Source organism: Pararge aegeria, chromosome 20 (assembly GCF_905163445.1).
Source record: "Pararge aegeria chromosome 20, ilParAegt1.1, whole genome shotgun sequence".
Taxonomy (NCBI): Eukaryota; Metazoa; Arthropoda; class Insecta; order Lepidoptera; family Nymphalidae; genus Pararge; species Pararge aegeria.
Window position 1 is genome coordinate 16,727,506 of NC_053199.1, and position 26,507 is coordinate 16,754,012.

Below are 26,507 nucleotides of genomic sequence, written 5' to 3' on the forward strand. Positions count from 1 at the left end.
GAAATAAGCGCCAAGCGTGCCATTCACCGCGGAGTTACCTAGTGGAAACACGACCTCATTCTTTCTTTGAATAAACTCTTCATAGAATTTAATTTTGCGCTAGAAAACATAATTTAAGTTTCCAGAGAGTGACAATATTTTACAATATTATCCGTACGGCTGGTTGGAACTAAAGAGGGAAAAAAATATTTGGCGAGTCTCTTGCGCCAAGCCGTGCGGAAGCGTTGATAGAATGACGAAATGTAAAACTCAGTTATTTTTCGCTTTACAAAGGATTTTCGTCCCACAAATTTTTTCATCAAACGCCGCTAAGAAAGAATAATATATTGTATTCGCTCGGAGATTTTTCCGCTTTTAGAATCTGTTTATTGTTCTAACTTGGAATGAAGAATGAATATTAATACGACAGCTGGACATTTATTTCACAGACTACAATGCGAGAGTAACAAATAGTCTTTCACAGAATTATTAAGTATCTTGTAATGTAATATGGAAGGCTTCGTAGCAACTACTTTAAGGCTATTAACACTTACCTTTGTCTAATTTTGGATTGCTTATTCTCTAGCTCCCGCCACTGTATTCAGTCGTTTGGTCCCGTGGTCTTCCTTACTTCATCTTCAAAGGGTGAGATCTTGCTCATTTCCTTTTTCCTTTGCGTCAATACCAATTTGAGACTCATTTTCATTTCTATGCGTCTATCCTTAAATTGTCGATTGGTCCTTAACTCCTATAATACTTCTTTGCATTGCTCTCTAATTGTATTTATTTAATTTATTTTATACTTTCAGTCATCTGCTATCGAATTGAAGACAGTTATCAAAATTAAGTCAATGGTAGGTACTTTGTAGTAAAGTGATGGTCATAACTTGATTCTTCAACTTCATCGCATATCGTTCTTTTTTTTGCATTTTTTATGTATTCTATGAGTTACTGAGTTTACTTAAAATTAAATTCTATATTTTTGTTAGTGTTCTTGCCAACGCAAATTGTGGGTAGTGTCAGCTAATTACTTTATTAAAGAAATGTCTCATCATCCTCATCATCCAAAAACAACAAAATTGTATAAGTTTTTTTTTTTATTTTAAAAATTTTAATAAACAACAATAAAAACTGTACTTCAAATTATCGTATTTGGTATTTCATAATGCGTACATCCATGTAGTCAAAACTACTGTAAAATTTCACTTTTTGGCCGGAGATTTTATTTCAGAAATACCCAATAAAATTCTTGACCCGAACTGGGAATTGAACCCAGAGTATCTTGATTCTTAGTTCAACGTGCCAAGCTCTATCCCACGAGAAAGTTGAAACAAATATGTACTCTTCCTTTCCAAAAAAAAATAATAGTATCAAATAAGCATATTTGAATAAGTAACTTTTAAGATGGAGTTTTCTTCGAAGATGATGAGAAATTGTTTCTAAGTAAAGAATTACTTAAGTTAAGGATGTTTTCACGCGAATTCCCGCCCCAACTCCGCCAAATAAGTTATTACTCTTACGCAGTCGATATGGAGGTTTATAGCCATGGTTTGATTGAGGAGCGCTTATTCGGCAGAACCAGCTGAACGGCCGCCGTAAAAAAAGATTTTTTACCGTCAGCAGGCTTCCTACGATAGATGTGAGAAACTTTAGATTATTGTGATATCTTTGATTGGTGGAGCCGATTCATGGGAATTTGATGTCTAAACTGCCGCGTTGGTTCAACAATTACCATGTTTAGCTCCGGATCACGAGGTCCTAGGTTCGAATCACGGGTTGGTCCAAATCTGGTTTAATTGTTAATAAATACTCAGTACGTACCAGCTTAGCGTAAGCAAATTGGCGTTGTCAATAGTCCACCAACCCAGATTTGAACGGCATGGTTTTAAACCCCGCTCTCCGCATAAAAGAGGAGGCGTTTTGTCTAGTAGTGGGACGTTTACAGGCTAAGGGGCAGGGTAGTATTGCAATTAAATGGCATGGCGTACAATCTAAAACGCATTAATAAATATATGTTACACGAATCAATTAAAAGTTGTAAAAATATCATTATTAGTACAAAGATTATTTCTTTGTCATCCTTTACCGTTTAGTTTATGAATAAATTGAATTATTATTGGTATTTTATTTGATGACCCACGCAACTTCGTCTGCATCGAATCGGTTATTATCGGATTTTATATCTTTTAGCATTTCTATACCCGTCGTAAAGTATAAACGATAGGTCCAATTTGAATAATTCAAAGAGGAAATTGCAGGTACATTTTTGCAGGACAGGACAATTTTAACTATAAAACTATTTATTTGGATAAGGATCTGATAGGAACGTCACCATCTTAAGATTTTTCCCGTCTTTTGATTGACAAATTATAACGAAAAGCGGTTATTGTGACTTAACAGTTAGAAATTTAGCCTCCCGGACTTTTTTGTAGGTAATAATGTTTATTTTAAACATGTCCATCCATCCATACATACATACATCCATCCATACTTCCATACTCACAAACTTTCGCATTTATAATATTAGTAGGATGGTACGCATGCAATCGATCGTTGTCCCATATACCTTGCGACTCGCTGTTATCTGTGAAGACTTATGGCCTTTATCTCTGACAATATTTATCAGATCTTCATTAAAATTATACAAAACATGCTTGATAGTATTATTTCAAATAAAAAAAGAATAATTAAAATCGGTTCAAATTTAACATAGCTATGAAGTAAAATTGATGAAAATTTTCATCTCATTTCCCTGGAGAAGCTTATTGTGCATCGAGATAAAAAGTAGCCTATATGTTGATCCGGAGTATAAGCTACCACTATACCAAATTTTATTAAAATGCGTTCAGTAGTTTTCACGTGATGCTCGGACAGACAGAAAGACAGACAAAAATTTAATAAAAAGCTGTTTTGGACTCAGCATCGATTATAAAGCATCCCCAGGTAAAAAAAAATCAAAATATATTAAATGTTCAGAAATCTTCAAGTTTCAGTTTTACTATTAGTATAGATTTTGTATATTTGTTTAACAGAATATTTAGATTAAAAGGCATTTCAAGATCCTTAGTTAAGTACCTATCAAAATATAACCACAAAATCCGATTTTATGTAGCTACTCAGTTCACTATAAAATGGTCTCTTGTGTTCACCACACAAACATTTTCCAGTTGCGGGAATCGAACCCACTGCCTTGGAGTCAAAAAGCAGGGTCACTGCCCACTGCGCCAATCGGCCGTCAAAAAGATGATGCAGTGATGGTAGCAAAAAATTTGATTTATTTTCTTGCCGTCTTCTTCCTTCCGAAGCGATGGAATCACACAAATAGATAAACTTGGCGTTTCAAAATATACCTACTTGAAATAAATGAATTTTGTAGTTCAATGTTATGGCTGTTATATAAAACCCATCAACCTAATAGGCGATGACAAAAAGATAACTAAGTAGTCGCTCCTCAGGATGATTTTTGAACCTTTGTATCTTTACATGTAGTTTTCATCAACATCATCTGCAAATATGCAAATTTAATGAATTCTACATATAATGCATGTATGAAGTGCACTAATGCACTGCCTACCCCCAAAAATTTTGTACACCTCATAAAGGCGAAGGACTTTTCCATTTTGTGCCATCTTCCTTATTTATGCATACCCTGGTCAAAGATCCTGTGTACGCCTCAGCTACTTGAGGCTGTATTAATAACGTGTTTATTAATTTTATTCTTATTTATTGTGATTTTAAAGACGCAGTTTGTTATCGTGAGACATAACCCTGACCTGACTAATCGGACGTTATGCCACGTTTAGACATAGACTTTTTCACACGAAAGTGAAAAAGCCTGTGTCTCATTTTTCTTCTCACGTTACCGTTTTAACGAAATGCTTTAAACAAGAAAACAGGCCAAATCGATAAAGTGCCTCGTGTTTCCCTTAAGCTCATTATTTCACTAAAAGGTATATAAACGCTCGTCAAGATTTTCCCTTCGCAATCGGAGATCGCTCTACGTCTCTGGGAATACTGATGAAATAGCCGAAGAACTGGTGGTAATTTTTGGGAACATACTTCAAATAATAAATAAATAAATAAACTTCGACAATACCCACATCGCCATCTAGCCCCAAAGTAAGCGTAGTTTGTATTATGGGTACTAAGACTGATGAATATTTTTATGAATAGTATACATAAATACTTATAATAAACAAATAAACACCCAGACACTGAAAAACATTCATGTTCATCACACAAAAAATTTCCAGTCGTGAGGAACCCAAGGCCTTGGACTCAGATAGCAGGGTCGCTGCCCACTGCGCCAATCGGCCATCAATGTTATTAAATAAAACCCTGCTAATCTTGCTTAATATATTATTATGAAATAGCCTACCAACCAGCGTTGAAGCAGTGTGATAGAACCAGTAGCGTGCACAGGGTTTTTGACCAGGGTATAAGGAAGGAAGATGCCATGAAATGGAACAATCCGTCGCACTAATGAGTTATACACAAATTTTAGGGTATGCAGAGCTTTTGTGCATGTATGAAGTGAACGCTACTGGGTGGAACTCTTACCTCGATAGGTTAAAACTGATGATTACACTATTCTGCTTTGTAGTTTACTCGATGGGAGCAATTAACACTTGGGTGCCTATACGAAATAATATAAATATTGCATTTAAATTATACGAAATAACCAATTAATTTGCAGCAACTTCTTTACCAAACCCCTTTTAGTTTAACAAGCTTAAGTTAATTAAGACTGCAACTTGTGAGAGACCTCTTGACTTTATCAGCAGCACCTAACAAGAATATTATGTGTTGAAATAAGTAAATGTAAACAGGCCACAGCTAAATATTATATTCTGATACGAGGTATTTATAGATATCTTTCTAAACACATGTAATTTCAATGGTACTGAATTTCAAATCGTTATTAAAGCATAGTTGCCAACGATAGTATCGTTTCAAAACAGAGCTACCAACTTAAATAACAAAATTAAAACAAGACACCTCGCCATTTTAACCGTTCATAATAATAACAATAATCTGGGGTTATCATTGTAAGTGACTTCGCAGTTAAGAAGTTTGTACGCCTAACTGACACGTCTAGATGACTTTCACTTTTTACTAACCAGGTAGCTCCACCAACCAGGTAATTCACTCCACCGGCTCTCAGACGCTAATGAAAAGAGCGTAAAATTTGGCCCTAATCGTCTAGATAAAGACAAACAAGGCCCAGAGTAAGAGAAAAAGATTTTTTTTAATCTAGAAAGCGATGGATGGATGGCTTTTGAAAATCTTATTTGAATTATACATCTTTTCTATGTGTAAATCTTATCTTGGAGGATAAAATAATATACTATGTAGTCCTTTCGTGTGGACCCGGTATTATAAAAAAATATTGTTTTGTTATCAGAGTGGCATAATGAGTATGTAGCTCTCGAATATATCAGCAGGGCCAGCACAGGCCGGAGACAGAAATTATTTTATTTATTTATTTAGCAACACACCCCGTGAATACATTACAGTTACAGAAGAAAATTCGTCTCCCCGGGGCTACAAAAAAAATTTGACAACGACAAATAATAATTACATAAAAAAAGAACATAAATATCTACATAAAATTAAGAATTAAAAAAAACTATAATTATAACAATAACCAAAAATTCAAAATTAATAAAAACATTCAAACTTATAATTAATATCGCAGATCACCTAATCTCTAATATCATTTTAATTTGTTTTAATATATCCCCCGATTATATCCCCTGACAGGGGAAATAATTAGCGTGTCCACCTGCAAATAGGAGAAGTTTACCCCGTTTATTATTACACATATATTATTTGGACATTATTTCCACTCTCAGAGAGAGTTGATTAATTTTTAGAGAAAAGATTAATTTTTATTTTATTTATTTATTTATTTTATCATTTATGTACCATAAATTGTGATTGTGAACATAAGATACATGAAGTGTACAAAGGAAAGCTTATCTCTATAAGAGATCTCTTCCAGCTACCCCAGGATGTGAGTAAGAAGGTTTAATTGTGGTATAGGTCAAATAAAGGTACAATATATTTCATAACTACTAAGTATATTTAATATATCTAAATAATAACAAAATTCTACATACTAATACAATAACATTCGAATATACTATATATATACAAAATACATAAAAATAATATAATAAATATTTATATAATATAAATATAAATATATATCTATAATAAGTAAACAGTGATAAATATACTATGACAACGATAGATAATGCTCCTTTACATTGTGTTTAAAAGAGTGCACCGATCGGCAGTGTCTAATATGTTCTGGTAGTAAGTTCCAAAGGTGTGTAGCGTGGACGGAGAAAGATTTCTGGAAGAAAATAGTATTATATGAAGGGACATCAAGAGGATTTTTTGACACGCAAGACCGCAAGGGTCTCGTAGGCGGAAGACATAGCTTTATACGCTCACACAAATATCCAGGAGAAGAAGAATTATATAGGATGTTGTAAAGGACAGTTAATATATGCACATTCCGGCGAAAACGAATTGGCAGCCACTTTAATTGACGACGAAAATCAGAAACGTGATCGAATTTGCGCAATCCGAAGATAAAGCGAATGCACAAATTCTGAAGTCTTTCGAGTTTGTCAAGTAGCTCTTCAGTGGCATCCAAATAGCAGACGTCGGCGTAATCAAGTATTGGAAGCAATAAAGATTGGGCCAACATAATTTTGGTATGAAGCGGAAGAAAATTCTGCAGCCTCCTCAATGAGTGAACGACATAGTGCATACGTTTACTTACCTGGTTTATATGAGCTGACCAAGTTAAATTACTGTCAATTATAAGTCCTAGATTTTTAGAAGTGCACGAATACACAATTGGTATACCGTTATTAGAAATCGGAGGCAAATCATTAAAAGTCACACGACTCCTTAGCTGTCTACTACCAATGATCATAGCCTGTGACTTATTTGGGTTAACTAGTAGGCCGAACGATTCGGCCCAGTCTTTAATTGCATTCAGATCCTCGTTAATAGCAAAAATTGCAGCGTCCAGATCCGTTAAGGTTGCATGCCTATAAAGCTGCAAATCATCAGCGTAAAGATGGTAGTGAGAAGTAAGAATTTTTGTAATTTCGTTAATGAAGACTGTGAAAAGAAGAGGAGAAAGCACGCCACCTTGAGGAACACCAGCGGAGAGGTCAGCCCAGTCAGAAAATGCCACTTCCGTGCGAATTCTCTGCTGGCGTCCATGAAGATAAGAGTGAAACCAGTTAATCACAGAAGGCGATATGTTAAGAGAGCGAAGAATACCAAGGAGTATATCAAAGTCCACTGAGTTAAACGCATTACTAAAATCCAACAACGTAATAACAGTAAGCTGTTTGTTGTCCATAGCAAACCGAATGTCGTCAGTGACTTTAAGTAGTGCTGTAACTGTACTATGGGAAGGACGGAAACCTGATTGAAAGGGACTTAAAAGATTATTAGTGAAAAGGAAAGAAGACAGTTGTATAAATACAGCATTCTCAATGACTTTTGAAAGTATAGGTAGAATTGAAATAGGCCGAAACTGTGAAAAAGAATTTGGATTAGGAGATTTTGGTAAAGGAATGACATGAGCCATTTTCCAGTCAGTAGGGAAGATCTCATAGGCCAGGGAGAAATTAAGAATGTGGGAGATTATAGGCACTATATGATCCACCACAAGAACTAACATGTCACGGCTCAGGCCATCGCTTCCAATAGCTTTAGTTGAGATAGAAAGAATGCTCTTCTTAACGACGCTCTCTGTGATTTCATGGAAACTAAAAGATTCGCACAAAGATGGGGTGAAATTGGATAATTTCTGTAGAGTTAAATTTTTTTTTGAATCAGAAAACGTAACAGGAGGAGTAGAAAAATGAGTATTTAGTGCATTTAGGTCAAATGGAATATTAGACGTGTTTCGAAATTTACCCACACCTAAGGACCTAAGAAATCTCCATTTCTCAGTAGTAGAAGAGTTTTCAATTGAAGAGTGAATATAGCGGCGCTTTGCATCTCTACACATCCTGTTGCATAGATTACGCAACCTTTTATAGGAAGCAACGTTTTCAACCGTCGGATCTTTATTGCATTTTGCCTTAGCTTTATTACGCTTAGCCATCAACTTCTTGATTGTGTCAGTGAGCCAGGGTGCTGGTAAGTGCTTAATAGTAACAGGTCTAACTGAAGCATGACTTTCAAATAAACCGGTAAGAATTGAAGCAAAAAGTTTGACTTTGACATTGATATCTGTAGCCTCGTATACACTAGTCCAATCAATATTCGACGCATCTTTATTTAGCTGTTCAATATTGATTTTCTTGAAATTACGCTGCAAAATAACCTTATGCTTTCGTTTTGGAGAACACAAATTATAGCGTAGAAACAGAAGATCATGATAGGAGAAAGGTGCAGTGAGCTGTCCGTGTGCAAGAACCTTCTGAGGGTTGGAGCTAATTATCAGATCAAGAAGAGAGGGATCAAAGTTAGGTGGGAAGTGAGTTTCTGAGAGAGGAAGGATATCTAAGTTGATAGAAGATACTAACGATCTTAATTTTTGAGACCTACTATCATTCTTTAGGAGACACGTATTAAAGTCACCCATTATGATAATGTCAGTGTACGAAGGAGTAAGATTTTCTAGGAGCTGTTCAAACGAAACGAAATAGTTGATAGTAGAAGAAGGGATATATACCACACCTAGAAGAAGATTGGAGTTATGAACACAGATTATCCTTTCCCCGCCGAGGTAATTGTCTCCTGCCCATGCTAGCCGTGCTGGAAGGGTTTCGCTCGCGCAGTGGGGTATTGGTGGGGGGGGGGGGGGGGGCAAAGGTCCCGGGTTCGAACCCGGACAGGAACAATTTGGGAATTTATAACTTTTGAATTTTCTCTGCTCCGCGCCGGTCCGGTGGGAGGCTTTGACCGAGTTTAGTTACCACCCGACCAACAAAGACTAACGCCAAGCCATTTACCTTGTTAGCCCACCACCATAGACTACATCGTCATCTGTTGAGATAGCAATCAAGGGCTAACTTGTAGTGGAATAAAAAAGTTACTACTGAGAACAACATCGATTACAGTTTTCATGCTTTAACTTTTTTTCTTTGGTGCGCAGGGTGCGGAATCGCTCCAACATAGTTCTGAAGATGATTGCGGCTAGACTGGACTGTCATTACCTCCGCCATTGCTGTGATAGGCACGTTGCAATACCAATGCCGCCTAGACAGTATTAAGGGAGACTAGAGACTAGACAGTATTAGTTTTTAATTAGTTTTATTTACTTTTGACATGTATTTATTTTAATTGCATTTAATTTAATGTCGTAACTGATCTTAAATTTTATGGGTAAAGCCTGAAATAAATGATTATTATTATTATTATTTAAATTCATTTTGTATTTCACACGTGCAAGTTTTGACTCGGGCATGAAATCAGAAGATTTTTTGATTTGTATACCATCAAAGTAAGTCTTAACTCAATAATTTTTAAGAATTTTACATTGAAGCCATGTCTGCAATTCTATTTTGAGACTCACTTCAAGTAAATAGACAAAAGTCGTAAGATGTACCGTTTCTAAGAATTCTCTTTTACAACTAAATTTCTTGAAGCACCTCGGTACGTAGTTTAGAAGAGCGCTTACTTGCTTAGTATCTACCTGAATAGTAGAGCATCTAAATTGCATTTTACATTTACTAGTTCCCTGCCTCATTCGTACAAGTCCTTAAAAGCCTCGAGCCTCAACTCTCAACCCATTCCTTTGTATAGAACAAATATACAGAAGACAATATGAAGGCGCATCTTAACATTGCTGGAATAAATCGCAATTTAAAATAAAACACTGAACTCTGCCAAGAAAGCTTTCACCGTAAGCATTTCGGAACATGTTCTTAGTCGCTCCTTCGAGGAATCCCGCAGTTATTTGAATTTAAATCTTACTTCACCGTTATACGATTCAAAATTCATCGTCGCACATAAGCATATACGTGCAATCGAATTTCAATTTTAATGACGTGTAAGTTAAGGTGCATTTTTGGATGTAGATGTGCGTCAGCTAGCAAAGGTCCCAAAAGTGGGATTCCGACGGCATAACATGTCTTGCAGTCAACTTGTTTATTGTCAAGAATTGCTTAAATGTGACATGTGAGGTCCGTGTAACGTTTTGTTTATATTCAATGAGGGTTAAATTCTGAAAGGAATTTTTATGTCCCTCGACGCGTATCGGGGTTAACTATTACAATATTTATTTGGCTACTGAATTGGGTAGTTTAGAAAGTAACTAAAACTACATTTTCATAATAATATCAATGTAAAGTTGAAAAGTATATCTATGTGTTTGTTTGTTTTTTAACTTTTTTCAGCTCACAACTTAAGTATTTATGTTTAATAATGTTAGCGACTTTGTCTCCGTTGGAATTCTGAGTTCTTGTAAGTAAGAAGTGTTTTTTGTGAAGCAACGATAGCCTAGGACTTTGAACTTTCACTTTTTGGAATCGCACTTGCTTTGGCGGTGAAGGGAACACATCGTGAAGAAACCTGCATGCCTAAGATTTCTCCATAATGATCTCAAAGGTGTATGTAGTCAACCAATCTGCCTTGAGCCAGAGTGGTGGACTACGGCTTACACCCTTCTTATTGTGGGAGGAGTCCCATGCCCTGTAAGGCCGGTAATATTGATGATGATGAAGTGTTTTTGTCGCGTAGAACCTAATCTAATCTGACATTTATCACCCCGCCGTACTCTATGTACGACACGGTTTAGTGGAAGATCATCATCTGTAACTTTCAAATTCAAAAATTCAAAAATTCAAAATTCAAAAATCATATATCCTAATTCACCATCATCATCATATCAACCTATAGACGTCCACTGCTGGACATAGGTATTTTGTAGTGCCATGGTTGTGTACCGCTTGGATCCAGCGGCTGCCTGCGACGAGCCGGGGGGGTCAACCAACGAGCGAGGCTGCCATTTCAGCACCTTGGGTCTCCAACGTCCATCCACTTCGAACTATGAGGCCCGCCAATTGCCACTTCAGCTTCGCGACTCGTTGAGCTAAGTCGGTAACTCTGGTTCTTCTACGAATCACCACAATTCTGATTTGATCACGTAGAGATACTCCGAGCATAGTTCTCTCCATCGCCGGCTGAGTGACTCTGAGCCTTCTTATGAGGCCCATAGTTAGCGACACATGTCCTAATAACTTAGTGTAAAAGACAAAATTTGCGTACTTTAAATATCATAAGCGATAAAGGTATTTATTCTGATAAGAAATATGGTGCGAATTTTTTAGACCTGTTTATAAGAGTAGCAATACCACCATACATTATTTTCATCAAACTCTAATGATTTATGCCACGCACGCCCAGATAGCTCTTACATTACAGATTTCGCTTCGACTTACTTGAAACTTATTGTTATAATTCTGCCAGTTTACACAATATCCTTAAGAATTATTATAACCAACGTGCTATTCTGTTGTATAACCGCCATTACTGTTAAAAAATATCAAAATCCATTAAGCAGTTTTTCATGAAAGAGTAACAAACATCCGACCAACCATCGATACAAACTTTAGCATTTATAATATTAGAAGTATAAGTATGGACTTTTCGTGTCATACACAATATGTACAACCGAAAACGACCATCCCAATTCTGACCCATTCAAGTCAATTGGTGTAAATTTGACTATTAAGTAAACACTACTTAGTATGCTTTAATATTGTATTTGTAACGGCCTCATTGTAGGGGCATGAAGACGCCCTGGCCGTTGCGGCCGTTCGCCAAAGCACCTGTTTTGATATCACGTCAATAAAATGAAAATGTCGCTATGGTAGGGTAACCATACTCCCGAGCTAATGGGAGAAATACTGATCCTTGTATATAACTTACGTTACTTAATCAACATAACGTTGCATTTAACTGTTTTGCATCGTCACCTCAAATAATGGAAACCCATTTTGACTTTGCCGGCTCCCTGTGATTATCAATTAATACAGTCCTAAATTTATTTAATATTTTATTACATTTGATTTAAAATGAAATAAGAATTTAAAAACCCTTAACGATATATGATAACCATACAGAGGGAATGGTGGCGGCCATCTTGGATTCAAAATGTATAATAGTGTTTGACTAGTCAATTCCTTTCATTTGATATCCATATCGAGGGAATTGTGAAAATGTATATAATCCGCCATTATGCCTGCGGCCATCTTGGACCAATTTTCATCAAACATAGCAAAGGATAAATTCATCTTTCAGACAAAAAAAAACAAAATCAAAGTTCATCCTTTCGGTAGCTACGATGCCACATGTAGACACGTCGCGCTTATATAGCCCCGTCGTTTTTAAAAAGAATGTTTGCTTTAATGAAAAATAGTTTTTCAAGTTCATCACTAAACTTCAGTTTGCTAATGGTCATAATGGCAGATAGTCTTGGGACCTGAACGCGACGCTCGATGACCTCAGCAGAATTTCTCAATAGGTGGACCTACGAATAAATCAATATCATCATCATCATCATCATCATCATCACATCAACCGATAGACGTCCACTGCTGGACATAGATCTTTTGTAGGGAGTTCCAAGTTCCACGATTCGGAGCCGCTTGGATCCAACGGCTACCTGCGACGCGCTTAATGTCGTCTGTCCACCTCGTTGGGGGTCGACCAACGCTGCGCTTACCAGTACGGGGCTGCCATTCCAGCAGCAGCAATAAGCATTTCTTTTTTATAATTACAGTTGAATGACCATTAAACGCCATAAACAGCTCAACACGTCGCAGGGTATGCAAGGAACACGTCCTGTAACGCTGCCCTGTGTCCATCAACCTGATGAGTCAGTGTTTAAGCCTTATGTGCTGGTACCCACGCCCTTCGGACTGAAACATAGCGTTGCAATAATACGGCAAAAATAAACATGGCCATGTAGGCTTCACCGGACGAGCTTTATCACAAAAAGCTTGACTACTAATAATATCATAAAGCCCCGCCTAAACCTAGTAGTATCGTTGGAAGCTCTACGATGGAAATTGTAAGCGAAAATATATACCTAGGACACCTGAAATCAGTTTTTACTAATATATCTTTGTAGGCTATGGTGGTATTATATTCAATCTCAAATGAATGGTCACCCTAGTTTTCCACTAAGCTGTATCATGACCACAATGGCCTATTAAAAATGGCACCCAATATTGCGCATAGCTCTGTTATCCAGGTATAAAATATTAGTGGCGCGTTTAAAGCGACTTTGAGGCAAATACCTTCGGCTAGGTGGTAATTTCTTTGCAACTTAAATTTCTTATGAGACATAAAAATGCTAAGTGCCGTGATGTCTTAGTTCCTCTTTGGCGATTGAATTTCCACGTTGGTCAAGTGTAAATCGTGTCTGTGTTTCCCTTAAATATTAAATATTTATTTTATTCTGTATTGTAGTATTTTTTTGTTAAAGCGGCAACAGAAGTACATCGGTTCATAATATACAGCCTGGTGACAAACGGACGGAAAGCGGAGTCACAGGAGGAGTTATAGGGTCCCGTTTTACCATTTGGGTACGGAACCCTAAAAATGGACTGTAATAATCTTACAGTGCAGAAAACTTGCAGTAAAGTTTGCTAGGCTACTTAAAAATACGTAATTCATTTAAATGAAAACTTTGAGATGTCTTTAGATAAGTCCAAAGTTTTTATAAAACGCACCTAAGCTTAATTAGATTTGGATTAAAGTGACAAAGTCGAATTTTCTTTACTAGTTGCGCCCCACGACGCTTTCGAAGCTGACGTTACATACAATATTTGTTTCATTTCATTTCATCCAATTTTAATATACCTCGAAAAAGCTTGGATATGAATTCCTTCAACTCCGTAGCTAACTAGTAAGCTAGTGTGAATCAATTGGGAGATAAAAAGAAATATATAATAACCAGTGATAATATAATACCAGGTGATAATAAGAAAAAAATCTTAGCCAGAATTATTTATTTGATAGATCAAACTGTAAATTCAAATTCATTTATTTCAAGTAGGCCTACTTTATAAGCACTTTTGAAACGTCAAGTATGCATGTTTGTGTGACTCTACCACCGGTTCGGAAAGCAGATTCTACCGAGAAGAGCCGGCAAGAAACTCAGTAGTTGCTCTTTTCCAACATCAACATTTACAATCATTTTGCTATCTTGTAACTGATCAAAATCTGTAAATTCAACATATTTTAGTTTCTTTTTGAGTGCATCTGTTTGTTTGTCTGCTTGTATTTTGGTCGCGCATCACGTTGAAACTACTGAATGAATTCAAATGAAACTTGGCATGATTTGAGATCATACTACGAGGTAGGACATAGGGTACTTTTATCCCAGGAATTGTTTTGAAGATTTTACACTTTAACTCCATCAAATGTTACCGATTTAAAACATTCTTTTTGTACGTTTGGATAGTTTGTATTATCAGGTTTTATCAGTTTTCTTTTACCAACATTTCGTGTAGATTTAATAAATACGATTGGAGATAGAGGACAAAACTCGTCAACGGATGACAGGAACCCCCTCATTTCAGGGTTAACCATGCTAAATTCTTAAAGCATTGCACCATTAATTAAGGCTTTACTGCTAGGACTGAATAAATGTTACAAGTTTTCTTGGCTAACATTCAGCATACGACTCAACTAACAATGCAATTTCTATTTCCCCTTTAACGATTACTATTCTTTGTTAGTGATATGCGCTGAGACTTATTATTACTGATACCAAATTATCTATCAAACTTCCAAAATCTGGCCAAATCCATTTACTGCTTTTGATCATCGTTGCTCACCCAGCACTATTGACTCATATGTGGTTTTGCTAATAGGCCACACATTATTTTTGCAGTAATATGTTAAAGGGAATTCAAAGTATTTTGAATAAACAAGTAGGGGACCCAGTCTCGCCCGAAACACAGACATTGCCGATCATAGATGATCTCTGGGTGACAGACAGATGACTATCTCGTCTCTGTGACGGTCATCGGTCATTAGCAATGTTTACTGAAGCTTTAAAGCTCCTAAAGCAAGAGCAGAAATATTATTCGCCCATACCTTAGTCATTTGTTTAATTATGTTGAAAGAAGTTTCATCTCTTTCTCTTGTATCTATATATAATATCATAGGTTTGGATATTTAGCACTAACAGTATGATTTAAAAAAATCTTCAGGTGACAGATTTATTGACTATGTTGCAGTACTCTGCGTCGAATTTGCGCAGGCAAAGCTGCAGGGCACGGCTTGTTTTATATAAATATGTAAAACTAAGTAAATAATCGTCTGAAAAATAGAACTATACATTTTCAGTTTCCAGCTATACGATTCTGATTTCCACGTGTCAAGTTTCTGTATAGTACAGGTTGTAAGTATACCGACATGAAAAATTAAACAGAGCGAAGTTCAGTGTCAATCAGTCACATTGTTATCAGAAAACGCATATCAGATATTAATATTAATACGCACATAAGATGCACAGTGGCTACTTAGAGCGAGACGTGTCGGTGCGTAATGTGAAGGGTCAAACGCCCCAGTCGATTCGTTCAACGTGTACAGACGTGCCAACATATTAACCAGGGTTGCAGGTGCCAAAACGTCAACTAGCCACACGTGCCAACTAATTTGTAATTAACTCTTAAGCTGATAAACGCTTTCTGCGTCTTCAGAAATCAGCAACGTACGCTTTAATGGTTTACTGCATTCTTACAATTTATTAGAAGACTAGTTTAGCTTAGTATTTTACCCGCTTTAAATTTGTTGGTTGTTATTCATTCATCATCATTCACCATATATATCATTATGCTTCCGTAATATTTGGTCTATAGCCCGATACGTGTTTAACTTATCTACATAATATGGCATTATAATCAAAATGTGCAACTAGTCTATTTTTCTAGATTTTAAGTGTGATTCTATTTAGTTCCCATTGGGTATTTTTGATAAAGAAGTACTTAATGCCAGCCTAATTAGAATAAAACTAGCATTTTCCACTCCCATGCATCGGAGAGCACCTTAAGCTATCGTTTTGGGCTTGTTGCCACATAGAGTAACGTGGAAGCGCCCTACACCCTTTTTTCCCGTCCTGTGGCCAGTAAGGGGACATAAATTGGGACGTAGATGATGGTGTTTTTTTAACTCTTACGGTTCTCGTGACTCAGGATGCCGTAAAATTATAAAATAATTTTCATGCTATTAAGATTTGACAATTTGAAAACTAAAATATTTCGATAATAGAAGTCAAACGCTAACTAGATTGGATGGTGTTACAAGTTGGTATATCTGTCGATGCTAAATTAGAGACTCATGCATATTAATTGGAACTTATCACTCAAAGCAACGCCGAGCCAACGGTAAACATTGTAAATAGCTTATTTACACCGACTATAAATACAAGTATAGCTAAATGCCGATAGAACTTTCAGCAAATTAATTATGCAACTTTGAGGTGTAAATGGAAATTCTAGTAATTGGTTTAAGCTGACCTTCGTACCTTTCTGATTATTTAATGAAGCTTTTGACAAAATCGACCACATTCTAAATTTAATATTTATGGAAAATTGTGTTATTTTGTTCGTTTATCGGAAAAGGTGATTTTTGTTTGGATATATTTAGATGTGGAGTTAATGTTCTGAGACTTAAAATTAAATAACCCGTTATGTGGTTAAGATAGCCCAGTAGGAGCCATCAGCTTCACTTTCGGGGCCGAGTTCGAATTCCAGCACGCCCCTCTAACTTTTCTAAGCTATGTGCGTTTTAAGTAATTAAAATATCACTAGCTTTAACGGTGAAGGAAAACATCGTGAAGTAACCCGAGAGGTCTCTATAACATTATAGAGACCTCTCAAAGGCGTGTGAAGTCCACCAATCCGCACTGGGCCAACAACACTAGGATTATTTTTATATTATAATTATAGAAAACTATGTTAGCTAAAAAGATTTGTATTGATGTTATTTCTGTTGTACACAAATCTTAGTAAACCAAATTGACAGGTTTAAAAAAACTTGTTTGATTTCCGTCAAATTTAGTTTACTTCAGAGACTAGTACGGCAGATATAGTTGTCAGCACCTCGGGTGTCATACGAGGCGAAGTCTCCTACCATGCACTGCGATCGTCAAGTCGTCTACCCAGCGTGGTGATTATAGGAAAACCCTCCGCTTGGGAGGGATCTTAAGTCCTGCAACTTTTATAGATTACTAGCTGTTGCCCGCGACTTCGTCTGCGTTTGATTTTGTTATTTGATGTGGCATTAAACCCTAACTCCAACAACCTCTATAGTACAAAAATAATTATTTAAATCGGTTATAATTTGTCGGAGTTATGGTGTAAAATCGTCAAACACTCATCCCCTCTTCCAAAGAAACCGAGCTTAATGTCGGGATAAAAAGTATTCTATATCTCTTCTAACACTTCCAAGAATTTGTGTACAAAGTTTCATGAGGATCGGTTAAGTAATTTTTGCGTGAAAGCGTAACAAACAAACTTACATTCACATTTATAATATAAGTAGGATAGGATAGGATAGGATAGGTAAGGATAGGATAGGGTAGGATTCATGATTAGACGATGCAATAGTAGAATTAATGTGTATTAGTTTGACATGAAATATCTTATCTCTGTTACACTTTGGTTTATTTAATGAAACAACGTAAGCTAGATAGTATTACAGATTATTTATTGGCACAACAGGATTTCTACCATTTACTTAATATATAAGAATTTAGGTGGGTTCTCGCACACTCATAGGATTCCCGTATCCGGCACTTAACACCACTTAACTTGCACTGTTGCGGAGAGTAGATGGAACGTAGAGGACCAACAAGACAGCCGAAGTATTATTCCGCAGCAGTAGGTGGGAAAAACCCTGAAATCCACAAAACCAGACATTTCACTAATTGTCTGTTTTTGCAACTCGACTGCAACATCGCTACTGACTATTGATGTGACAATCTCAAGCATAGCAAGTGTCAAGCAAAGATCTAGATGAGGCAGTCCAGGCAAAATCAACAGGAATATAGAACAATTCGTTTTAGGTTAATACAATGATTGATATGTAGGTACATTGATTATAAATTACACAGTTGTAGGAATGTTGTTCTATTAACAAATACCGAACTACTCAATTAGGCATTTATTAATTATTATATATTTTAGATAATCAGTGCTTACATTTTATTATACTAGGCTGTGGTAATCAGAAGGGTTACTTTAGCATAAGGCAGCGTAATTTCAATTAGCAATTTAGCGAAGAACACAGTACACCCTTATGGTTACGTATAATGACTCAATAACTATAACTAATTACTATTAACTGAATTACTTATTAAACAAGAGTTTAATATTATAATGTTGACAAATAACAAAAGACTAAGGCGAACAGTAGGCAAGTGAAGGTAAGCATTATATTGTTATGTTCGTTTGTAGCATGGAAAATTCTAGATATTAACTTAACTTAATCTTAGATCTTACAACACTTACCCAATCCGGGGTTATTTAGCACTATACTAAGGGCACAAGACTTCACACGAACTAATTATTATCAAGTTCAATTTGTATGTATTTGGTAGGAAGATTATAATTAACGCGTCCACCTCAGCCGTGAATCGCGATTACTTATGCACACTCGTACTCCCCTCTGCGCGGGAGTGCGCGAGTTGCGCGGGGGAAGGGTCGTAGCCGGAGTGTTACATCTCTTTCACATAACTTCATTCTTTCACTCCGCTTTACTTAAAGGAGAAATTTGAGTTTGTAGGTCGCCCAGGTAAAGTTATCCGCACTGCAAGGAAACTGATCCTAAAGGTGCCTTCTCATTATTCTTCTTTCTACTACAAGTCTTTCACTATTCAGGCTGTTAAGCTTTGGCATGCCTTGCCTTTGGCTATTATAGAGGCAAAATCTATCGAAAGCTTTAAAACCTTGTGAAAGATCAGGTCTCTATCAAATGATGACCCGGGATAGTTCACTGCTCTCTTCTTCTCTTTTTTTCATTTTTTAATATTTTTATTTGAGGATAATTATTTAATTTATTTATTTTGTTTCATATTTGATCTATTATATTATTTTTAAGTAAATATAATTTTTATATATTATAAATATTATTGTAGTTACTTATTTATTTAGTCTTTAGTTACAAATATTGTTTTTTATATATAATATGTATATATTTAAGAAATGAAATATATATTTTATGGGTATAAAGTCAAAGTCAAAGTCAAAAATATCTTTATTCAAGTAGGCCCACAGGTGGCACTTTTGATGCGTACTAAAGAACCACACGGTAGTGAGATGATGGCGATAACCACAATCGTAAACTTAAAACTAAAGCTACGAGGGTTCCAAACGCGTCCTGGCCTAAGAAGAAGCCCACAACAAACTTAGCCGGGTGTTTTTTTTTTTGTTATCACCATCTCACAATGTCATTTTAAATTATTACAAGAGCAACCTGGTTAGAGCTATAATTTACACCCATGCTTTTTTATCGATTACGTAGTCCTTTATACTATAATAGGACTTTTCTATAAGCTTACGTTTAATACAAACTTTGAACTTTTTAAGAGACTTCTCCAAGATGTCAATTGGTAGTTTATTGTAGAATTGTATGCAATTTCCTTTAAACGAATTATGAATTTTAAGTAACCTAGTATATTGCACTGTAAGTTTATTCTTACTTCTAATGTTTAAATTATTGCAGTCACATTTTTTCTTAAATTTAGAAATGTTTTTATGAACGTACATTAAATTTTCAAATAGATACTGACTATACACTGTCATTATTTTACAATCTTTAAATTTATCTCTCAATGACTCTCTCGGACCCATTTTGTAGATCGAACGAACTTCTGCATCACGAAAATAGTGCTAATATCAACAGCATTACCCCAAAGTAAAATTCCATATGACGTAATGCTGTGAAAGTAACTAAAATATACCAGTCTAGCAGTTTCTACGTCGGTTATATGGCGTATCTTCTTTACCGCGTAGGCAGCAGAACTAAGCCTGTTCGATAAATTATTTACATGAGGGCCCCATTGAAGTTTAGAATCTAACGTTATTCCTAGAAAAACTGTCGTTTGTTGTCAATCTGTTCCAATTATAAGAAATGTCTTCCAAGATACGTGTCTCTTAGTTTGGAAGTCAGGGCTCGAATACTGATGTAATAAGCAATCAAATCGCGTTTATAAAAAATTGATTTATGACTATTATTATTGTTATTTTACCCTACGACGATATTGCAGTCAATGCCTAACTTTTTCTGAAAAAATATTAAAAATAACCTCCTTTGGAAGTTGAACAATCCTTTTATTACTACAAACCACAGCGCTGTCCATTAATTATTGTCATCGTAAAAGTACAACTTGTATGTGAATGTGAGTTTTGAAAAATAAAGACTTGTCTGGCGAGAGATTATGAACCCATTAGTTGTAAGATGTATGGGCCACTTGATTTATGTGCCGGCAGTCTTTTATTATTTTGCGAAAGCTTTCAGAGCGCGGGAATTAATGGATTTAGTTCTTTCGTTACGGAAACCCGGAGATATTGGTGCTAAATGGACTTCGGGAATAAGTGGACAAAAAGTGGACGGGAGCTGCACGCCCGGTCAAGTTTTAATAGGAAAGCTCCTGGAATGAAGCTAGTGGATTTAAGCGTTTCGATTTTCACCGATTGCGATAGCTGTGTTTCATATCGGTTCTAATATACATTGGTGACTATTTTCATTCTGTGAAAGCAAGCATTTTATTTCTGTACACATTCTATTTCTTTTGATCATGCAGAGATACTCTGAGCTTAGCTTAGCTCTCTTTACCCTAGTGACACGAGTGAGAAGGAAACTGAGAAGCTCTTTCGAGGAAGTTTCGGTGAGCAAATATCCACTAACTAATGTGTTTAAAAAGAACAGCCAATCAAAAGGAAACGCAAAATCAAAGAAGCAGGAATGTTGTTTCGCAAAAATTGTAACTGTTAAAAATTCATATAAGCACATATTATACAACTTGTAAATAAAAACCGAAATAATACTTCACAGGCTTTAGAGGTAGCTACATTATGTCTGTATTACTGTCTCTGAGACTTATCTGTGAAACCGAAAACCTAATAGTTTTTGAGTAAACCAATTCCATAGTTTTTACTGAAAGAAATCAGATACGGCCCTAACATCACATGCAAAATTAAAATCATGTGATCCTGTCACTTTGTTAGGTACGCAACGTGTAGCGAAATAAAAAGTAAGTAAACACTTGGAATGTTTTCGATTCGTTTGTATGGAAAAATAAATATTTACATTGTGATTCCTTATGAAGTATACTTAGGCATCCTTCAACATTATTTTGTAATTAGGTTACACGTTGTTTAAGAAAAGAAATAATAAAAAAAACATCCACTTAAACTGTTATATTCAGGCACAAAGGACTATAATGAGCTGCCCATATGGCCGCCCCATATAGGGCCATCGACCGCACAACTCCTGTGTACAGGCGGCAACAACCGACATTTGTTCCACCCAAGTTTGGGAGAAGCTGGCTCAGTGCTCCTGCGGCCCCGATGAGTTTAGGACCCAGACTCCGAAAGTGCTCCTCGAATTTCCATAGACTGTCGAGGACGAGCCCCAGGTACTTCATCGTCGATTCGACAGCGATGGAAACTCCTCCCACCGCGAGCCCTGACCCAGCTGAGGGTGCCATCTTCGGCCCGTGAAAGCACAAAGCTTCTGATTTGTTAAGGGAGACCTCCAACCCTAACCGTCTTATCCGCGCCACGACTTCAGCCACTCCTGCAGTCGCCAGCACGCATGCTTCCCTAAAAGTGCTACCACGGGCTGTAACAAGAGTGTCGTCTGCGTAACAAGTTACGTCGACACCCCGCAGGTTAGAGCCCCGTAGCACCCATTCGTAACCGATGTTCCAAAGTAGCGGACCGAGAACTGACCCCTGAGGAACACCGCACGACATTTCCCTCTGGTTACCGCCAGTTGGGTAACACACAGCTCTCCCGGAGAGGTATGCCGCCACAATTCGCCTCCGATATACCGGCATTGTGTGGTAACTAAGCGCTTCCCTAATGCAGCTCTAGGTCGAGGTGTAAAAGCGCTGGCAATGTAAAGAGACACCGCCAAGACCTGCCCTGGCGAAAACCAAACGACTGTGTTCTTACGCGGCGTTCCAGAGGCCCCAGGGCTAGCACCCAGGCGAGGCCGTGAATTCCATCGGGACCAGGTGCAGTATTCTTGGCCAGAAACCGAAATACATCCCACGATGACCTGCCGGTCTTCCAGCACTCTCAAACACGTTTCACGTGTACCTACCTGCCTAAAACTTTAACCGATGTACCTATTAACATTGAAGGAATTCTTACTAATCCTGCTAATATTATAAATCTGAAACTGTGGATGTTTGAATGTTTACTCAATCACGCAAAAACGGCAGAACGGATTTAGATGAAATTTGGCATGCATATAGTCTTTGACATGAAAAAGAATAGAGGCTTCCTTTTATCCCGATCCCTTAAGTAGTTCCCGAGGGAAAATTGAACATTGTTTACGAGCTAAAACGCGGGCAGACAGCTTTGAAATTTGATAAACATTTCACCTATGCTATGGAAAAGGAAACGTACTTCGTAACAGAGATAGATTGTAATTTGGAATAGTATATAGGCTAAACTTTGACGTAGGTTTGTACATTGAGTAATTTCGGATTTCGGAATTATATGTAATAGACATATAATTCCAGTGTCACTATGTTTGTCCATATCATGTATAAATAAAGTTTTGATTTGATTTGATGATCTTGAACCGCATCGAATACTCGTCTCAGCACTTTAATCTAATTAGGTCATACCACTAGCGTATTGTTCAGGTTGACATTCAATTGGCGTGCATTATTGGTATTCTTCGTACATCCAAACTTATAGTGTTGCTAGTATTATAATAGTTATCTCAATAAAACGTTGGATATTATGAAAATTAAGCATAATTCGCTATACTTGGCGAAAACAGGATAATCTGTATAGTGTAATTCATAATTTCTCCTCACCAAATAGATCTTCGGCAATGTACTCTCTACGCACGTTTCAATGAATAATTGTTGAGATTTAATAAATGATTACCAATTAAACGATAAAAAAGCTTGGGTGTAAACTGCTATTAGTTTACTTAGACCTGGGCGCGTTTGGAACCCTCGTAGCTTAAGGTTTAAGTTGGCAAACGAAGTTATCACCATCACCTTACTATTATCTAAACATTTATGTATGAACGCTTCATAAGTGCCTATGATAGGCCTACATGAATAAAAAAAAATTGACTTTGAATTTAATGTGAATAATTCATCAAGCCAGTCAACTGCTTTCAACTATTTAGGGCACACCACTAAGTGCATTCCTCGTGCATTTAAAATCAATTGCTTGTCTGTGCCAACTGCTAAACAGACGCTTTTTCGCGAGCGCACCACCACACACAAACCTCCACTTTTCTTATCCAGCCACTTCCCGCCACTTTTTCAAGATCGTCGGTCCATTGGGCCGAAGTTTGACACTGGTCTACAGCAGAACTGCACGTCTGCCCCATCGGCCTTCGAACTGAGACCGACACAGCCTGCCACTACTACTTCCGCTTGTTAACTCCACGTCGGTTATTTCAGTGTGAATAGTTCCCTTCACTATCGGGCTACGAGGTAACGCAAGTATCTGGAATCTCCTACCGGGCGTTTTTCTCAGCAGTTATGCAAACAACACAATATATATTACGAACTCACGTTCAAATTTAGAGTAAATACGCCGAATTTATTTGCCAAGCGTACTCCACGCGGTATATATTTAAGAAACAAAATGATAATTGGGTCACAACACTAGCTAAGCCAACCTGAGGAGGTGGCTCTCAGTTTAAACGCGCATTATTGGTATTCGTGGTACGTTCCTAAACAATTATCAATACTGTCTATAAGCTGTCTCTTGAGGATTCTCCAAAAGCAAACTTAGTATTTACTCACTATACTTTAAGACAAGATAAATAAAAATGTGACGATATGTTATTACGGTATTTATAATAATAATAAAAAGAAAGGTACTCAGTAATCATTAGTAGCTAAGAAGTTTGTAAAAATTTAATAATAACTTAAGATTTTATTGAACATTATATTTAAATATGAGAGGCTCACATTATTATGCGATTTTTTAATTTATTATTACGCTTTCACTGACTGATACAAGTTTCAATGTTTTTATCTGATTTAAAGCTTACATTTTCGGTTATAGCCATTTACTTGTAAGATGCTGGACGGATTGAGGGTGCTGGACGTATTGCCAAGTGTTTTAAATGATGCGGCTTGAAAACCGGCTTACTAAATTTAATCATGTTGACAAAATAAAACATTTTTTGCTAACAGTTAGCAGTTTAAGGATACTAACGGCAAAAGTACCGCTAAACTCTCATTTCTGTGCCTTTTGGAGTTGAGACTTTGGGACCGTGGAAACCGGGGGCTCGAACTGTCAAAAAGGTTTAACCAGTCTACCGGTGATCCTAGAGCGGGTAGTATTTTGGCCAAATAATTAGTTTGGCCATCCGAAGTGGTAATTCTGCCAGCATTTTATCTACTATGCCTCGCTGCGGTGGTTTCGTTGACGTTTTAGATTTTATTAAGTTTTACTTCTGTTTATGCATGAAATAAAATTAATAAACACATGTCAAGGAATAAATCCTGTCATGGATTACCTTAAATACTCGTAATACCTCATCTCAATCTACCGAGCAATCTCTAGTTTTTTCTTTCCCCTAATTTTTATTACCCACTTTTTCAGTATTAAGAGGGTCAACCTATGAATTATCTGTAAAATAAAGGGTAATTTATGGCGGAAGAACTCTGTAGCACCCTAGTGAAACGGCCATTAATAGCAATAAAAACTTTACGACGACGTTTTGCGGAGTTTCATACAGTTCCATACTCGCGGGTTGTTGTACGCGAGCAATAAAATATTTATGACCTCATCGTCAAGTTGTACATTGTATTAATGGAATTGTTGTCTCTAATAGACTTTATTGTGTACTTCATTTTTTGAATGAGATTTTTTGATTTACGTTCGGGACATTCTAAGTATTCTAAATTATGTCTTTAAGAGCACATACCGCTCTCGTTTGGAAAATGTATACTATATTCTAGTATGCAAGTTTTTTCTGCACAATTTCACCAAGATTGCCTTAACTGTAAAACCGTACATAAATGACAACGGCTGGATGCTTTTCCTAAATAAAAAGTAATGTTTGTCCATATCCACGATATATCTACTTATATAATTATCCTCAAGTTCATATCTCACTATTGTGTAGAGGCCTTCTCTCTCATAAGGTGTAGACCAACAAAAATGGTTCAACACGGGTTGATATACTTTTTATTTTTAAAGATTATCATCACATGATATGAGTTATAATAAGCAGGTGGACGGCCAGGAGGTAAAGCCAATTTCCAAATTCTAGTGTGGTACAGAGATTTTTTAAATAGAATAACACAATACTTACCTCTAATTATAACTCTTTAATTAGAGGTAAGTATTGATATTCTTATATTTATTAATAACTCTTCGTCGAGTCGAGTCCAGGACCGCATGGTTTTTGTACTTACCATTAAACCTACGAGGTAAGGTAGGTAGGTAAATATGAAATCTAGTTCCTTCGTCTTCAGTTTACCGGGGAACACCGAGACGCCATGAGCGGTGGCATTCTTATGAGTTGTTTATTGGTTTTTTATTCACGCTTCTGATACGTACCGGCAACTGTGTTCCTGGCACGTGTAACTTTAAAACCTTCAAGGCAAAGGTGAATAAGCATTTTCTAGGCAGGTCAACCTTAGACCATCGCTTCTAACATGAACAGGCATGATTATCATCAAACACTAGCCTATTTCTTATAAAAAAATGGTAAATGATACGTGTCATAATATTGGAATCTAAATTCAAAATATTAGTGTGGTTCACGTACCTACAACCAGGCTAGGGTGTTCTTATTTCTTATTCTTCTTATTTCACTATTACAGTTTGCCTACAATCTTACGTAGCGGGATAAACTGTTAGGGTAATTATGAGCCATACCTACACCTAATCTACCTTCAGAACCGGTGGCAGTGTCTGTACAAACAGACTGACTTGACGTTTCAAAAGTGCTTATAAACTAGGCCTACTTGAAATAAATTAATTTAGAATTTGAATTTAATCGGTTTCCAAGTGTAAAATTTAATTATTTTCGGCACGCAGCTCCTCCTTTTCACCTGCAAAAAGATTCATTAGCGAAGTTCCAGATATGAAATCAAGGCGAGCGCGCAGTCAAAGGGTCCAGCTCACTCCGCGACGCTATCGCGGCAAAGTTAAATTGATAAATTTTTAAAACTTTTGCACTTTCACTCATTTTTATGAAGCTTAAGTCAAAGACTTTATCCGGTTTGAGGTGGATTTGAGAATTTATAATTCTTATGTCATTGTTCTGTATTGGATATAACTTTTTTAATTTTATTCCAA

The 26,507-nt window shown here is 36.6% G+C and overlaps 1 long non-coding RNA gene across 1 annotated transcript; it reads right to left on the reverse strand.

The window, feature by feature from the left end:
* Positions 1-17,669: 17,669 nt before the first annotated feature.
* On the reverse strand, positions 17,670-18,697 carry LOC120632736. Its single transcript, XR_005659149.1, has 2 exons — positions 18,495-18,697; positions 17,670-17,880 (listed from the first exon to the last, which is right to left on the reverse strand). It is a non-coding gene; the product is annotated as an uncharacterized LOC120632736 (long non-coding RNA).
* Positions 18,698-26,507: the final 7,810 nt, after the last annotated feature.